The sequence below is a fragment of the Narcine bancroftii genome, chromosome 2, assembly GCF_036971445.1.
Source record: "Narcine bancroftii isolate sNarBan1 chromosome 2, sNarBan1.hap1, whole genome shotgun sequence".
NCBI classification, from domain to species: Eukaryota; Metazoa; Chordata; class Chondrichthyes; order Torpediniformes; family Narcinidae; genus Narcine; species Narcine bancroftii.
Genome location: NC_091470.1, coordinates 78,878,777 through 78,898,105, shown reverse-complemented (window position 1 = coordinate 78,898,105; position 19,329 = coordinate 78,878,777). Strand labels below are relative to the sequence as shown.

At 43.6% G+C, this 19,329-nt stretch overlaps 1 protein-coding gene across 9 annotated transcripts in view; it reads left to right on the top strand.

Annotated features, from left to right (window-relative positions):
• rad51b (RAD51 paralog B) overlaps positions 1 to 19,329 on the top strand; it is a 644,462-nt gene that overhangs the window by 355,150 nt on the left and 269,983 nt on the right. The gene's annotated exons all lie outside the window — the stretch shown is intronic.

The window sequence follows — 19,329 nt, the reverse complement described above, 5'->3', positions numbered from 1 at the left end:
GGGAGGTGCAGAGGTCCAGGTCGTGAAGTTTGATGACCAGTACTGATGGTATGATGATGTTGAAAGCTGAGCTGTAGTCTATGAAAAACAGCCTGATATGCATGCTGCTGTTGTCTAGGTGATCCAGGGCTGAGTGGAGAGCCAGTCAGATTGCATCTGCTGTGGAGTGAATTGTAGTGGGTCCACATCTTTACTTAGATATGAATTAAGCTCCAGCACTATTGTGTGTTGCGCTACAATTAGACTTACCCTGTTTAGTTTGATTCTTGTGTCCTGCTTCTACTTGACTTTGGGATCAATAGATAAGTAAGGTGTGTCACTCTGGAATCGACTGAAGTTTCTCCTTTGAACAACCCAAGGATTAAAGTGATTGGAGATTTTCAATAATTAATTTATGCTCTATTTCGAATAATGAACAAGTTAATGCTGCTTCGATGGATAAGGAAGGCAAAATTGCATGATGTAAGAACAGTTGTAACCACCAAGCAAGTCCCTTCCTTCCAGGCTTTCACACAGCCTTTCTAAGCAATTCATCCGAATTGTGCCACATGGTAATGTATTCCACATTCTCACCACTATCTAGGCAAGAAAATTTCAATTCCACAGACCATCGTCACACCAACATGTATGTCCATGGCCTCATGTACTGCCAAACTGAGGCCACCCACAAAGTGGAGGAACAACACCTTATTTTCTGTCTTGGCAGACATCATTGACCTACAATTGCTGTCAACCTCCTCCCCTGAGCTTGCCTTATCCCTGTCTCCTTTCCTCCAGCTTTCTGTCCCCTTCCCTTCCTTCTCTATCAAAGAGCCACCATTATCTTTTCTCAGCTTTTTTCTCTTCTACCCTCCCACCTATAATCCACTATGGCCTCTTGCATATTAGCCTGTGCTCAACCCTCTACCCCTTCTTTCTTCCTCTCTCCTCATCCTTCTTCCCCCAACCTTTTTATTAAAGCACCTGCCTGTGTTTGCTTATACCCAATGTAGGGACCAGGCTTTTACTTTCTATGGATACTGTGTAACCTGCTGAGTTTCTCAGGTTTATGTTTGAAATTCATCTTCAATTTCTCAGGTGCTCATTTCTCCTGATTTCAGTCCCACTACCCCCTCTACCATTGACATTTTGCAGCTGCCGTTACTAAAGGGTGGTGTGGGAGCTGTAGATCCACCCCGGTTGCAGACGGGAAGGTGTCCCTCGGGTGTTGTGGTTTTCTTGAAGCAGACCATGCAAGTAGGCTGGTCAAACAGAACATGAAATACTTACAGTTCTGTGTTTCTCTGCGATAAGCCCTTGAGGTTTTTTTTAATTTGGAATGCACACAAAGAGAGTTGTGTCGTCTGGAGTTTTACAGGCTGCTCTAATTCAGTCAGCCAGAACCTGGAGAATTTTACAGGAAGGGTGTAGGTGGCAGGAGAATCTGCATAGGGCCAAATATATCCCTTGAATCTTGGCAAGTGGCCTTTGGACCCAGTTCTCTCTGCAGCCTGACCAGGGGTGCAGTGCTAATTTTTTAGGTGCTTGCACTCACCAAAAACAATCAAATATCCTAATGTTATTATTGGTATTTTTTCCCCCTCCAGCCACCCCCCACCCCTCTCATCCCCTACCCCAACACACACTTCCATAAAATCCCCTGTATTCAGAGTCTGCATCAGAGCAAATCTAATAGAGGGGCATTGGGGTAACTGAGGGGTGTGGGGGGGCCACACTGGCGTATCTACAAAATAGCACCTATGGCAGGGGTGACCAATGCGTCAAAATAAACAGCAACAAGGAAGTCTCACGAGACCTGTTGTATTTGGCATTGTATAATTGAAAGCGAACGCTAGGACAAGGAAGGAAGACAAGTGTACTGAGTGTAGAAGAAACAGGTTCCTTGTGTGTCCAGAATAACACTCAGCGGGGAGTGGGGCCATGACACTGACTGACCCTGCTTGTATTTAATATGCGGCTGCTGTTAAATTCTCCACTAGTTTAAATTCCCTGCTGGTTTATTTTGCTTCTATTCGGAGAGATGCCGGAACGGCGCTCCAGTGAGCTCTGGCAGCACTGCACCCGTGAGCTCGACGCATTTAGCTGTATGTCTGGGAGACGATTTGTTAGGATGATGCATGTTATTTCCAGGACATGGTCTGGGATATGTCAGATGCAGGATCAACTTGGGACATGTTAAAATCAGTGCTTAAAGCAGACTTGGATCCATTGCATAGGCCTGGACTATGTTTTTGCCCAGAAACATTTGCTGGGATATGTTCTGTACTGCATTCCCAGAGTCAGTGATATGTTATTGAAAGTTAATGCTGACTTAACTGATATTTCATATTCATAGACCAGGGTTAATGGGCATGTGAATCAACCATGAAAGTTGTTGGTAGATGACCCACCAAGGGAGAATTAATAATTGAAGAGACTCTGCTCCATGCAATTCCCAGTGTTTTCTTATAACTGACAGCAAAATTATCATGAACTTTCTCTTTGTAAATTGCATTGCCTCAAGTGGAAAGTCATGGAGTAAAACCCCTGAGAAAGCACCTCCTCCAGTCTCTTAGGTGTAAACATCAGCACAAGTTGAAACACATTCTCTTTTGAGGTAAATTCGAAAGTTAAAACAAGGAACCTCTTGGATTTGTTTCAGACACATTAGCAGCTGAAAGTAAGCGTGCCAAAGTTTGCTTATATTGAGCAGACTTGGTTTCTGCGTGAGTTTTCTCCAGGGGCTCCAGTTTCTTCCCACTGTTCAAAACATACTGGGGATGTAGGTTAATTGGGGGTAAATTGGGCGGCACAGACTCGTGGGCCGAAATGGCCCTGTTACTGTGTTGTATGTCTAAACTAAAAACCTCATCAGTTTTCTTTTGCAAGTTGGATCTTGCAAGTTTTTGGGTTTGGTTTGTTCAGACGTTGTGGGACAAGGTTGTAAGACAACAGTGCTCCAATCAATCACTTAGAATTGTACAATGGATAAAGCTACTTGTTGGCAGGACCACAATGATTGTGGTCTGTGGTGGCGCCCAGAAATCCTTCCAAGGTGAGCAGCTGGTTGTTGGCTTCCTTTGAATGGAAATACTGCCTATTATTCGTGCAAGACCTACTATACCTCTGTTGGAAGGTTTCTCAGGAAATCCCCAATAAATTGACCTGGATTTCAATTCCAGTTTTTCACCTCTCCCAAGAAATCTGAGGTTATAAATGAGGTGGAAGGTGAAAATATTATGATAAAATATCACAAGAGCACAGGACAGCATTTTATGGGCCAGGGGGAGTATTTTATCAGTGTTGGTAGGTAATGAAAGGTGAAACCAAATTTTTATTCTTTCAGCAGCACAAGATATACAGAAATTTGTTTTTTTGCCGAGCAAATAAAGCCTATAAATTCAAAATTAAAATGAAAGCAAAGTATTGTGTTTGCTGGAAATCTGAAATACAAGCAGAAATTGGGGGATATACTCAGCATGCCCGCCAGTCTCTGGAGAGAGAGAAGTAGTTGAGATATTAGGGCAACACAGTGAGGCACTTGGTAGAGTTGCTGCTTCACAGCACCAGAAAACTGGATTCAATCCTGACTCTTTGAGTGGAGTTGGCACGGTCTCCCTGTGACCACGTGGGTTTCCAATGTGTGCTCCAGTTTCCTCACACGTCCCAGAGATGTGCAGGTTGGGATGTTAAATGGCTACTGTAAATTGTTTCTCTTTTGTTGGTGAGTGGCAGAATCTGGGAGTTGAGGAGAATAGCTTTTTCACCCTGAGTGTGGTTGGAATCTGGAATGAGTGCCAGAGGAAACTAGAGAAGCAAGTACAATTATGATGTTTAGACAGATATAGGAATAGGCAGGAATGAAAAGGAAATGGACTAAATGGAAGCAATGATTCTAACCTAGAATATAAACTTGGTTGGCACTGATGATTTGAGTTGAAGGGCCTGTTGTGAGCGAGTGATCAGGAATTAACCACATTCCTCTAAGGCACACATGTCAAACTCAGGCCCGCGGGCCAAATTTGGCCCGCGATATAATTATATTTGGCCCGCAAGATCATATTAAATATATATTAGAGTTGGTCCGCTGGCCGCCGCGCCAGTATAGCGCATGCACACTGAAGGTGAAAATGAAGACGCCGGAGGTGTGGAGGGATCTCAGAGTCCCAAATCCCGGGGATCGGAGCGCCGCACTCAGCCCGCCCGGCTCCCGGACACACAGACGCGGCTGGAGTTGGGGACCATCCTCGCTGGGTCTGCACTTCAGCGGCGACGCCGGACCGAACGTCTCGTTGGCGATGCCTTCCCCCTCGCTCTGTGCGTGGCGGACCCTGCCTCCCGCTCCTTTTGTTGGAGACGAGCCCGGCGCCGTGAGATCGCAGTTTAATCCCTCTCCAACCATGGGAGGGGGGTGGGAGCAATGTGCTCTTCTCAGCCAATTCCTCCACCGCCCCGGATGCCGGTGTTTCAACGGGGGGTTCGGGTGCCTTCGTCAGGTGACCGACCTGTTGGTCCAAGACAAGGGGAGAGTGTACAAACTCCACACAGACAGCACCTGAACTCGGGTGAACGTGGAGCTGCGACCCCACATTCCACATCAGGACTGTGTGTAAGATTGGGACCAGTGAGACGGAAGCTTATTTTGTTCCTGCGATTTAAGCCTTTCTTGGGGTGGGGGGGGGTCCTTCTCTGACCACTTGCCTAACAATTAACCTAATCAGATGTGGAGTTACCACAATACAACAGTTCTCAACCTTTTTCTTTCCACTCTCGTCCCTGTGCCATTGGTGCTCTGTGATTAGTAAGAGATTGCTTAAGGTGGTCTGTGGGTGGGAAGAAAAAGTTTGAAGACCACTGCTTTAATCATGCCTCATTGACTCATCATGTGCACGGTTTCAGACACTAAAGGAAATGAGCCAATGACAATGACAATGAGAGTTTATCCAAAACTATTATTAAACATTTATTTTAATAAGAAAAAGTTTAACATTACATATGTTGAAAGAAGAGAAAACATGCAGATGTTGTTGAAAATTTTCAATAAATATTTAGTTCGGCCCTCGACTTAGTCCAAGTTTTTAATTTTGGCCCTCCATGAATTTGAGTTTGACACCCCTGCTCTAAGGGATTAATGTAGGAATAGTGCAAAATGTGTGATCGATTTTTGGTACAGTTTCAGGGAGCTGAAGATTCGGTTTCCATGCTCTATAGCTTTATAGTTAGGAATATAGTACACTTCTTTGAAAGGCTATAGCAAATATTTGGGAAGCCTAGGCAACTTTCAAGCAAAGCTGTTTGCTTGACTGGCATTGGTTCACCATCTTAAATATTGCATGCCTATACCTCATCCCTGCAAATGGCTGGTTCATCTTGGCAACTATTCCACCAATGACTGCAAGCATGAATGAAAGAAAATCTACAAGATGCTCTTCAGCAACTTGCTTAGGGTTCTTTGATAACAATTCTCATACCCACGATGCCTTCTGCCTCTCAATTTCCTTTCAAATTTCAAGCAACTCTGACTTGGAAATGTATCTCTATTGCTTCATCATTACTGCATCAAACTCCTGGAACTCGCTTCCATCACTGACATCATTTCAAAGGTAAACAGTAGCAGGCATTAAATTCTGGGCTTTGTGAAAGGAAAACTTCAATTGACACTTTGCACCTCAGCTTGCTGTTTAAACGAGGCATGTGGTTAATTCCTGATCACTCGCTCACAACAGGCCCTTCAACTCAAATCGTCAGTTGCCAACCAAGTTTATATTCTAGGTTAGAATCATTGCCTCCATTTAGTCCATTTCCTTTTCATTCCTGCCTATTCCTATATCTGTCTAAACATCATAATGGTACTTGCTTTTCTAGTTTCCTCTGGCACTCATTCCAGATTCCAACCACACTCAGGGTGAAAAAGCTACCCCTCAGGTCCCTATTTAATTTCTCCCCCCTTATTTAAATCTATGCCCTCTAGTTCTTGAGTTATCTACCCTGGGAAAAAAGATCATATCAATGCCCTTCATGATTTTATCAGCCTCTATCTGGTTATATATGTTTGTTGTTCTTTCACAATCGGCCCTCAAAATTTTCTTTTCCATTATTTATCCCATGTGTGCTTCCTGAGAGCTCTAGTGATCTGGTTTTGATCAGAATTTTGGTTGTAGTCTGTGCAGAGTTTGTGTGTTCTCTGTGGGTTACCTCCCACATCCCAGCAATGTGCTGGCAGGGTTGCTACCCCTTACTCCTGGTTAATGGCAAAAAAATAAAGAGGAATTGATGGTCATGTGTGCGCAGGGAAAGAGAGAATTAAGGATATGTGGGATTGCTTCCTGGGAACCAGTAAGTCAAATTGGGCCATATAGCCTCTTCTGTTTTGCAATAGACACAAGATAAAGTTCTATTGAATTGGCATCTTCCACCTTTAGAACACTCCAGATTAAGAAAAACAAACTTTTTTCCCCGCTCTTAATTCTGTGACCTCTGGTTACTGATCCAAATTAAAATCAAAGAATTTTCTCCTTCCTCTTCTTTTACTAAACTCATCATTTTCAACAGATTTACTAAATCTCTCACCCATTTCTGTAGTTTCTCCACTGAACTGAAGTCTTTCATTTGTGGGTTTATTCTCTGCAAAGCTTTGCTTTCCTTGCGTGTGATTTCAGAAAAGGCTGCAATAATTCAGCTGGGCCTTAACCAGTGATTTACAAGAGGATGAATGAATGTAACTTCCTCGCTTCAGATATCGCTGCTATTATTTACAAACCCAAGGAGCCTGCGTATGTTTTTTTAACAGCAAGCTCAAAATTTGAGGTAATTGAACGTGATGTTATAGTGGAAAAGCAATAGCGTGTTTAATCAAAACTTGTTCATGTGGAATTAAGTGGGGAGGGGGGTGATTTTATTCAGGAACATATAGTTATGTTGTGAAGGAAGAAGGAACACGACCAACTTTAACTCAAAGCATACAATGAGAAGCTGGAGGAACTCATCAGGTCAGGTAGGCAGCATCCATGGAGGGAAAGATCACTCAACATTTCAGGTTGGGACCTTTATTGAGATTAAAGATGGAAGTGGAGTTAGTAAGCATAAAAGGTTGTGGGGGGAGGTGCTGGATAGGGGCCAAGAGGTGATGGGATATGTGGCAGAAGAAAATGAGAGAGACTCTTCTTCTATCCAGTGTCCTATCACCTTTTGACCCTCACCACACACTGGGTGAAAACATTCTTTATCTCCTCTGTGAATTTTGATGCCTCTGCTAAACGATTAGATCTCAATTTTTAAAAATTCTTTGTAAATATCTGAGCCACCAGTTCCAAAGAAAAGAACCTGAGCTGATTCATTCTTTACCCTCTACCCAAGCTGATTCAATCTCTGTAACTTTCAAGTCCTGGCAATATCTTTATGTTATCACATCTCTCCTGCAATGTGGTGACCAGAACTTTGCACAGAACTCAAGCTGTGGGGTAACTAATGTTGACCACAGTTCAATGTATTTTTGCATTCTTTGCTTTGGCTAATAAATTTCCAGTGTACCTTTTTTTTATCCTCGTACCTTCCAGGGTCTGTTAAAGTGCTTTTCAAGTGTCTTTGTTCCTCCACACCATTCAATGTTCTTCCATTTATTACGTTCCTTGCCTGGTTGCAACTCCCCAAATTCATTAAATTTGCCCTTGAATGGATTAAGTTTCTTTTGCTATTTTTCTAACCAGCCCATCTATATCTCCTGCAATATGAAGCTTTCCTCTTCACTGCAAAAAACATGCTCTGTATCATCTGCAAACTTGCTTTTCATGGTCTTTACATTTGGGTCTGTATCATTGATGTATATAACAAATTGCAAAGGGTTGACTATAATCCTATGGAGCAACTTCCCAGTCATCACTCTTTGCTTCCTGCCATTGGGACAATTTGCCCAATGAGATTTTAACTTTTTGACCAGCTTGCCATGCAGGACCTTGACAAAAAAGTCTTTCTAAAACTTATGTGGACTACTTTAAATATACTGTCCTCATTGGCTCACCTTGCTTTGTCCACAATAACTTTAATCAAGTTAAATGGATATGACTTTCCCTTAATAAACATTTGATGTGCCATTCTAAAAGAAGATTTATGCTGTTGTGCTTGTAGGTTCCTTTATATTGATCACTTGCATAAGTAAGTAGAGGTCGAACTATTAACAGAACATTCTTTACTGAAGGCAGTACCTGAACTGAACTGCAATGTCAGGGTGCCATAATGTATCAGAAGCCATTGTATGTGACGCAAAGCTGTTTTAGAAGGTACATATATGTGGCCATCAGAAATGATTCCAATAATTTTCCACTATCAATCTAAGTGGCCTCTGATATGTCAGTTTATTCCTTCTTGCATGTGTTTGTTTTAAAATATAGCCAAAGTTAGCAGCTTTTAAATCTTTTGGAATCACAACTATAGTTCTGGAACATTGAAAGATAATGGTCCATGCGACTTTTCCCGTTGCTTTTTAAATAGCCTGGTTGTGCTTCATCGAGGTCTGGCAATTTATTGGTTTACAAAGCGGATTAACCCTTAAATACTTTATAAAATTTGTATAGCTATCCAGTTCTTCATATTCCTTCTTAACTAAGTCATGGCATAATTCCCCTCTTTAGTGAAGAAGTTTGAAAATATTCACTAGACACTTTCAGGTGGCCAATTGCCCCGCATGTAAAGCCGCCTGTTTAGGCAATATGCCGCTGTTTTGAGGCCACCTGAATGTGCAGGAGATGTTCGAGGCGAGAGGGATAATCAGCTCAGCACAGTGGCTCCCCCAGCCACCTGAATGCAGCTGGCTGAAAGCGGATGTTAAAGGGTCTGGCTGCTGACATGGCAGTGGCGTCGTCAGCCTGAGATGCCTGGCGCGAATCTTGAAGCACATTGTGCAGGCAGGCTAGTGCAGATTCAGTCGTTTGGTTTAGCAGTGAAGGAAAACAATGCATTTGAACAATGGCTCCAAGAAAGGCTTGTAACTGGTCTGAAGAAGAGGTAAGACTGCTTCTAGAACATCTGACTCAGGAATCCCAGGAAAAGGAGCTCATTGGGATAGTTAGGGATGGTCCCACTTTTGAGTGGCTGTCTGGAGTGCTTGCAGCACAATGGCACCATTGCAGTAAAAACCAGGTGGTCACAAAACTGAAGAGCATGAGGAAGAAATTACACGCAGTCCTGGACCACAACAGGAGGAGCGGCAATGGGCACAAGGAGTGGCAGTACTTCGACCAGTGCCACACTCTCTGAGAGGCCAGCTGCTCAGCTACTACTCCGTTGAATGTAGCCAGCGCTCTGGAGACCCCTGATTCCCCAGAGCTCATCCCTGAGGGATCTCGGGTTCACACAACGGCAATGGAGGAGACATGCCAGTCCAGGAGGAGGAGGCCACCGCTGAGGACCTGGCAGCCATGGATTTGAATGGCTCTGAGAGAGGAAATGCAGAAGTCACTGTCCCTGGAAGTGGCGAGGCAACACTCTCAACAGAGAACACAGGTACAGTAGCATTGAGGTTGTGTTTATGGAGAAGCACTTAAGTCCAATTCTGATGGACTTTTCCTGTTTCAACCCACAGCCTCTGGTCCCAGACACCAGCAACTGACGAAGGGGCAGGTTCCCACGAAGCAGCTGCAGGCGATGATGTTGCCACTTGACAGGGAGGACAGTGAGAGAGACCGCCAGCGTGCAGAGAAGGCGCTGGATCATACGAGAGTCATGCTTGCCAACCAGAGGGAGGAAGAGGAAGCACGCGCCACTCCGAAATGGAGAAGCATGCTCAGTCGATGTCTGAGTTTGCGGCTTCCCTGCAGAGACTGAGTGCCGCAATGGACAGGCAGTCAGTCTTCTTCAACAGATTGGTCACGCAATTGGAGGCCTCCCCATCCCCATTCCCACAGTCATATGGTCAGCCTCATCCCTTGTACCTGGGCCCTCCATCCAGCATGCCATTTCATTCCACACCAGTGCATCACAGTAGTGGACGCTTTGGCAATACTTAGGTGCTGGGGTCCCGGGACCGATTCCTCATTTCCCCCTTCCCCCACCCCAACTCGTTCCTCTCAATGCTGGAATGAGGTTTGTGTCGGAATAAACATCCTTAATGCTGCTAACTCACTGTTCACTTTTGTTGTTCATGAAGCCCCTCATAAGTGCAATAAGTGCGACGCTTTAAGGATGGAAACATTCAGCAGTGAGATGCTCTGGTGCTGGGTGGTTGTGTTTAGTGTTTTAGTGTTTGATCTGCTGTGTTCAAGTATGGAGTGGATTTGCACTGTTATTTGTCCATTCCATGGTTTCCTTCAAGTTTAAGAATGATGTGAAATGTTAACGTTGAGATATCTACCTCAGATATTTATGAACCATTGTAATTTCTCAAAGAATGTCTTTTATAAAATTTTATTAAATTTTGACAAGCACACAAGTCACAAGCTTCATTTATATGCACCCGTTCATTTGCGAGAGCACATAACATGCCAGGCAGCAGGCTAATGTCACCACATTGGGTGGGGAGGGTGGAGGGGGGGGGTACAAGTCGTGGAAAAGGGGGAGCTGGGTAGCAGGGACATACCCTTACAGGATGGACATGATGGCAGAACGGATGGCCTGGTGCCCTTGGCCCTGCTGATCAGCACAATCTGCGCTATTGGGTACAGAACCATCTGCCTCAACCAATGTCTACTCTGAAGGGAAGTCTTCCTTGTTAATCTCACATATATGGTGCAGTACACAGCAGGCAAACACAACATCTGGGACTAAGGTGGTAGAGATATCTAAACGCTTGGACAGGCATCGCCAGCAGCCTTTTAGGCGGCTAAATGCATGTTCCACCACTATCCTTGCTGAATTAAGGGCCTTGTTAAATCTTCGCTGATCCTGATCCAGTATTCGGTGCTGTGTGAACCCCTTCATCAGCCAGCTTCTTAGGGGGTATGCCGCATCACCCACAAGATGCGGTGGAACCTCCACTCCCTCAACATCCTTGGACACCTGCAGGCACAACGATGCAGACATGTAGTTAATTCATGCACTGAATGTTGACACAGCCAGCGTGCATAACATTTGAAACACGAAGCTTTGAAGGGTGAACACTCACATCACGTGGGAAGAGGATTCCGCCCTGGTCCACAGCTTTTCTATTCAGAGGAGAGTTGGCAAGCACTCAGGCATCATGCGTGCAGCCCGGCCACCCCACAAACACATCTGAGAAGCTGTAACATGAATGGAAATCACACAATGAAGTTATAGTCATTGGAAATGTGATGTGATGTGATGTACATCAATAGAGGCTTAACTCACCAGAATATGTGGTCAACCACCACTTGCAGAACCACCGAATGCCACCCTTTGCGATTGTAGTAGGCTGCAGCATCCACGCTGGATGCAATAATGGGAATGTGTGACCCATCAATGGCACCAGCACACATTGGGTATCCCCTTTGGACGAAGCCATCAATGGTCTCCCGGAGACGTGTTCCACTTGGTAGGGAGATGAAACGTTTACCGAAGAACTTCCTCAAGGTGGCAGTCACCTCCTGCACCACCATGCACATGGTGCTGATGCCTATTCTAAAGATGGTACTGATGGATCAATACTCACAAGAAGTGCCATACCACCACAAGGCCACTACTAATCGAAGTCCAGGCTCCAATGGTCGCTGCAAGTCCGGTCTATATGCCTTCAGGTGAGGTTTTATGAGTTCCAGCACGGTGAAAGGTGCCACGCGACGTACGAAAGTGTCTCCTCCACTCAGCATCATCAAATTTGGTGAGGACATTACTCCAGAACTCAGCACCCTGTGGTCAGATCAACCTTCAGAGAGACCGATGTGTCACCATAGCTAATTGACTGAGCAGCAGCATTCGCCTTTGTCTGCGGCTCTTACGCTCCATGCGCCTTTCAACCACTAACTGCTGTCTTCTTGCCCTCAACCTTTGCAGGAACCTTCTCCTGATTGCACCCATGCAATTTTCAGATCTCAAGGACAACTGAAGAGCTTCAACAGCACAAATAACCTTACCAAGGATCTGCCGTATCTCATTCTGAACACTCAGAAATGCTGAAATCATCATCATTATGTCTCTTTCCTGCACAGGGTCTGCCATTGTCCTGGGTTCCTTCTTGTCGCGCTCAAAATGACATCACGTCAGTGGGCGGGATTACAGCTGACATTGGGCAGGAACCGGAGTGTGCTCAGAGCCACATCCTGTGCAGCTGCGTCCTTCAGGTGGCCAGCGTTGCGCTTTAAACGCTGCCACCTGAAGGGCAATTTAAAGGGCCGCTTCTGCTTCTTCAGGCGCGTTCTTAGAGTAGAATGCACCTGAAAAAGCCTACTAAGAAGCCTACCAACATTCTTCCCTCCACACTGGGTTACCTTTTTTGATCCTGAGTAGGCTTCACATTTTTTCAATTATCTTTAATTTGTCTTCCATACTATCTTTTCAGCCTGCCTTTTCTGTTCTGATCTTAGCTTTCTACAGTATAAACTCTTAAGTGTCTCACAAAAGCTACATTTTTTTTGTTTTCTTTTATCCTCTGTCCATCTGGGAATTGTGATTTAGCCGACCCACCCATTTTTTTTTTGTGGCAGCAATTTCACTTAAACTCGATGAATGTCCTCCTTACTCTTCTCTACCTTCAAATGGGTGTTCCCAGTCCACTTTCAATCTGGTAAAATTGGCCTTACTCCAATTTAGAACCTGTCCTCCAATTTTCTTTGCCCTTTTTTCATTACTGTGCAAATCCTAACTAAATTAACCTTTCCTATCCAAAATTGTTCTCCCACTGATATAGAAGTTGTACAGTTGTTGTAATGGAAGAATATTTCCCCATTATTGACTAAGACACTTTGTGCCAGAGGCTTAGATGGGGCAGAATTTGTTAAGTGCGTCTTGGAAGGTTTCTTGAAAAACTTGTTGATAATCCAACCAGATACAGAGCCAGACTGGACCTTGCACTGTGAAATGAGCCTGGCCCAGTGATTGGAACATTGTTAGTAGTGACCGTGATTCCTCAAGTTTGAAGATACTTATGAATCAGGATAATGTGGGAACATGCTGGATTGGGGGAGGAAAATTATGGCATTATTAAGCAGGAGACGGAGGGAGAGCAGCTATTATCAGGAAAATCTACAATTGATGTGGGAGTTGTTTAAGAACCAGCTGATTAGAGTCTAGGACTGGCGTGATCCAGTGAGGAAGAAAAACAGGGATGGCAAGGTAAGAGAAGCTGAGATGACAAGAGAGGCCATGAATGTAGTCAAAAAAGAAAAGGAAGCTTATGTAAAGTTCTGGAATCTAAATTAAACACACCTTGGTGGAAAATAAGGATTACAGGAAAGAGTTGAAGCAGAACATTAACAAAGAGGTGAGCAAAATTAAAGAAAATTCCAAGGAATTTTATACTAGCATTAAAATATAAGAGGATAAAGATAGCACCACTCAAGGGCCGGAAAACTGCTCTGGTGACCACCAGGGTAGAGGTTCAGGGGATAGGCCACACCTGCACCACTTACTGCAGCCCCAAGAGCATCTTGCATCTGATTACCGGGCTCTTCCCCGTTATTGAGAGGGAGCACTGCGCCAATTTCCATTGAAAATGAAAGTGAGGGTGTCAAGTTGCAAATGTATAAAACTTTGGTGAGGCTGTACTTGGACTATTCCATGCATTTCTGGTCGCCTGGTCACAGGAAGGTGTTGGAGGCTTTGGAAAGGGTACAGAAGAGATTTACTGGGATGTTGCCTGGATTCACATGTTTGAGGTATATGAAGTGGTTGGAAAACTTTGTTTTCCTCTGGAACATCAGAGCTGAGAGGTGGAGCTGAATGAAGTTTATATAATGATTAGAAACATTGAAAAGATATAATTTCCCAGGGTAAAAATGTCACATACTAGAGGGTGAGCATTTAAGGTGAGGAGATGAAAATGCAAGCTTTTTCATACAGAGAGAGGTAGATGCCTGGAAGGGGCTGCCAGAAGTAGTGGTGGAAGCAGATACAATAATAGTGTTTAAGAGACTTCTTGATCGACATGAATATGCAGATCATAGAGGGAAATGTGTCATGTGTGAGCAGCAGAGTATTAGTTTACCTTGGACATCATGTTCGACACTGACATTGGGATGAAGAGCCTGTCCCTATGCTGTACAATTATATGCTTTGTAACTTCTCCGTGGATTGTCACCTTGTCATGGTGGAGAATCTTGTGTGGTCCTGTGATCCCAAGAGTGATGCCATCTGGAGCAATGCTCATGGTAGGGTCACACATGGTAAGGACGAGGGTGAGGACCCTGATAAAGAACAATCCAACCAAGTCTTCAACAGTGAAACAGGCAGATGAAGTTACTCTGAATCCAAGGGCTGTGAAGGCGGACGAAGGCTGCAACAAATCCATCAGCTCCCATCGTCGTCGTTTCCATGCCATTGGAATTAGTTGGTTGATTTGTGAAGTATCATGTGCTTTTTGGAATGAAATATCAAGTACACATTAAACAAATACATACACAGGCGTCTTCACTCTGTTTGAACAAAGGTCATCATCCTCGACCAAGAGATAGCCACGATGATGTTTTATGTTCTATGATTCTTCTTTTATTTGCCCAGTTTGTTTCCCTGCAGCTAAATTTAGAATTTCCCTCTTGCCTCTGTTGTTGGGTTGATTGAAGTAAATTCTCTTGGATCTTTCGGAATTTATGTTTTAGATTTACTGTCAGTGTAATTGAAATCCCGTACTATCACTGCACTAGTACTTTTGTTCTCATGAGGAATTTGATAACAAATGATTTTTTCAGTCTACCTTAGCCTATTTGGGGATATATTAGAACACTCCCAACATCGTAATTGCTCATTTTCTTGCATTCTAATTCAACCCGTTTGGCTTCTCAGATTGCAGCCTTGCAGTTATTTTCTCTAAGGTATTAATCCAATTAATTGAATGAAATGAAAGCAGCTTGCTATCTGAAGATTGATTATTAACCACCTTCCCAATTCTTTTGGCAAAGACTCCCTTTCAACAGCCCAAAGGATTTGCTGGCATTTATTTACCTTTGTTAAAAAAAATCAGGCAAACGTTCTGTCGGAGCATCAAGTGACGAGATGGAGAGGTGTAGAGATTGATTTCCACAGCTTAGAACTTAGGCAAGACCAAAGCACAGCAAGAATTGTGGAGCTCGATGTAGAAGATGCACTGTAAGCTGGAATTGGAGGAGTGCAGATGCCTTGGCAGATGGTTCCCAGAGAATGGGAATGCTGCAGGTTGTTTTTAATTTTAGAAATGCAGCACGGTTACATGCCCTTCCGGACTATGAGCCTATGCGTCCAAATACACCAATTAACTTACATACCCCGTTTTTGGACGATGGGAAGAAAAGGAGCACCCAGAGGAAACCCATGCATGTCATGGGGAGAACATGTAAACTCCATACATATATATCTCTCTTCATCCTTCTCAGCTGCCTGCCTCTTCCCCCTCCCTCTGCATCACTTTCCCCTCCCTCTGCTTCTCTTCCCCCACCCTCTACATCATACCCTCCCTCTTCTCCCCTATCTGATCTCTTTTCCTCCTCCTGTTGCCTTCCTCATCCTTGTTGCTTGCCTCTCATCCTGTCACTTTCTCCTGCCTGTCCCACTCCCCTGCACCTGTCTCACTTCCCTCTCCACCCCATCTGCCTCTCTCTTCCATTGGTCCCTGCCTGTCTCAAATTCCTTCCCCCCACCCCTACACCTATTTCACTTTCCCCATTGGTCTCTCTCCTCCTTTGACCATTCCTGCTTTCACTTCCCACTTCCTGACACACACTGCCCTTGTAGATTTCATGATGCATAATGGCAGATACTTTGAGTGCAGTTCGTTGCTGAACCTTCTACAGTGGTGCTTTCTGGAACTATGCTATCCATATCTTAACTTGAGCCAAGCCTTGTTCATCCATTGCACCTGTGTTGGCTGACTTACTTTTAATTGAGGTTAAAAAGTGCCTTAAATTTAAAACTTCAATCCTAATTTTCATATCCCACTCACTTTATCTCTCCCTCTTTGAAATCTCATACCCTGCAATCCCTCTTAGATCCTAGTGTGTATCCAGTTCTGGCCTTTCGATAATCCTTGATTGCAATTGGTTGATCCATTTTGGCATCTGCTTTCTATGACCACTTTAATCCTTCTGTTTGTCTTTTATGATATTTCTTCAAATCTCCTTTGTTGGAGACTTATCCGTCTTAACATAGAACATTGCAGCACAGCACAGGCCCTACAGCCCATGATGCTGTGTCGACCTATATAAAGTTACTTTACAATAGTCCACCTCACACTCATACTTCTCTTTTATTGCATCCATTTTTATGTGTCTGTTGCTTGCCCTGATTGTATTAGACTCCACCACCATCCCTGGCAGTGCATTCCATGGGTACTCTATATGCTTTGACGTCAAGTTTTTGTTTAGTAAATTTCTTACTGAGTGCTCTGGAGCACCTTACTTAGTTTAATTTAGAGTTACAACACAGTTACAGGCCCTTCCAGCTCATGAATCCATAACACCCAAATACACCAATGAATCTACAAACCCCTTATGTTTTTGGAGGGTGGGAGGAAGCTGGAGCACCCGGAGGAAACCCACGCAGGTCACGGGGAAATTGTACAAACTCCTTAAGGTCAGCACCAGATCCGAACTTGGATCACATGTGTTTTCATAGCGTTTTGCTAACCGCAACTCTAACAGTGCTGCCCTGTGTCATGAGTATTGCTTGCTGTGGCTTCAGGAAGTATATAATGTTTAAAAATAAGTAGCACTCCCCTCATCAGAAAGCAAAACTTGAGCAAAGGCATCTTGTTTGCTGCCTTTCAACAAGAACTTTGAGCAGTGATGCGTCAATAGCTGAGCCACACTGGCTAGCTTTCTTGCTTTTGGCTGCATGTGTTGTGGTCACACATGTGCCCCATTTTCAAAACCACACTGCTTCTACCCTTCCTCTTGTTTTAATGCTGATAATTTGATGTTTTGAACGATCAGCCTTTCAGCTGCGCAATATATTTCACATGGGCATTTGCCTCAGATATTTGTTTGATAGCATGCAAATAAATTCTTCCTTATTTCTTGCAATTAACAATGAAAATACATTTTACAACGTGAGTGCAAGAGGTGATGAAATTTCTCTGCAACCATGATCCCCACTATCTCTTTTATCTCCTCCATGCAAGGTGCTGCTTGCACCTTCTAATATCTTCTCTTAATTTAGTTGGGTATTTCTGGCAACTTTGTAAAGTCTGGAATATGTGATCGTATTAAAGGCTCCTTATAAATGCAAACTACTGGTGCACATACATTTTCTGGCATAAATTGATATGATGTATGATATACTGTATATGGACATTCTCAGATTAGTTCCAGGCAAATGCAACACCACAGGGTGAAATTGCCTAATTTTGACATCTTAATCATGAGGGCAGTCAGGTAATTATGGAGGTAAATGGAACGTATGCTTGAGGATTTGCTCTTCTGAGTTTTGAGGAACCAGTAGCAGAGAGACACTTTATGTTGAACAATTGTATCGGCCCTAATAGTAGAGGGTGTTTTATTCTTAAAGTCGGCTTATTGTAATTGCCATGGGGCAATACAGGAGAGTTAATTTGCATTTACCTTCTTATATTTGACTTTGGAGTATTTAGGCAGTGCATAAGGAGCTTTCCTCTCTCCGTGTTGTGGCTTCACTGGGATTGCTGATGGGTCAGAATAAAGGGTCACCTTGCATTTACCCTGTCCTTTACTTGACATGGGAATGCCTGAAACTGACATTGAGTTTCTGAGTGTTTTGCTCCTTGATGCTATCACCTTGATCATTACAAATGTCGGGGGTGAGAGAGATGTCGTAGGCATCTCAATGCCTGCAAAATCAATTTTCTACACACTAGATCCTTACAACGTGAGCTGTTGCCATCTTGTATGGAAAGCAGAGTACCACGTACCTGTGTGGAGTTGTTCAATGCATGTCAAACACATATTTGATTCCCAATTTCCCAGAATGCAGTCTGTGTAAAACGGTCGGAACGGGAATAAGGACTCATTCCGCTTCTTACATTTTACCTCCTCGACCCCTAGTTATTTTCATGAATCGCTTGCAGTCTAAACTGAACTGAAGACGATCTGTGAACATCGGGCTAAAGAATAGGACGTCCAGCCTCCTTAAGTACTGCACTTCAGGTATTCTGTCTAAACCCACGGTGTGATACGGATATTTGGAGTTTTGGTCATCACTATGTGAACTGCCACTCTGGGAAAGTTGGAGACACTACACAATGGAAAAATCACGCCAGTTCTATGCAGAAAAAAAACATAATAGATATCCAGTTTAATTCAATAATGAACATCTTCACAGAGAGACATTTCCATCAGGGTTTTCACAACTCCCTGATTGGAGCTACATCATTCCTCCTCACATGAGGGAGACCTTTAAGAAGGTTACTCGAGCTGATCGATGACCCTTTTAGCTCACCTATCTTGCCTTGCAACATCCTTTATGGGCCAGACAGTCATTCAGGCTGTAACATAGGAGGTCTTGTGACAGTCAAGTCAAGTTTATTATCATCTGATTTTACAAGTAGAACCTGACGAAACAGCATTCTCCGGCCCTCGTTTCAAAACATGCAGAGACACAACCAGATATAACACACATACAGACAAATAGTACATATACAGGACAAGTATTTCATCTATACAAATAAATACATAAATATTGTTTCATAAATATGAGAGCCTTGGATGGTTAGTGTAAGCTGTTCCTTTGGTTGTTCAGCATTCTCACTACTCATGGGAAGAAGCTGTTCCTCAGCCTGGTGGTCCTGGCTCTGATACTCCTGGATAACATCAAGCAGGGCTAAAAACACCAAATGATTCTTAGTCATAGATCTTAGTACTTACCTGTCTGGATTCACACTGTTATCAGACTTCAACCAGAACCTCAAAATCATGATGTCTTTGCTCTGTACCAAAGATCTCTCTGTGACTTTCCACTTTTGTACTGTCTCTTATTTGTTGCATTATATATGAGATGTCTAACTGGCCTGCTAGCAAAACATCAATCACTGCATCTTGGTACCTGTGACAATAAACTTGAACTTAATTCATAAAAATATAAACAGGAAATACAATGCAATCAGCATGTCTTTCTTTACATTCATAGTGTCATCAAATCAATGTACTCATAGCCTCGTTGAACAATACTCCCATCAAGTGTTTGAGAAGCTGTTTCACAAGGCACAGCTTCTCAAGTGTTCAGTGACAGTAGGGCATTAGATTGCATTTCTTCCCCACAAATCACTTGTGTTGGCTGCACTGAGCTTCAGTACATTCCTTAGATCTG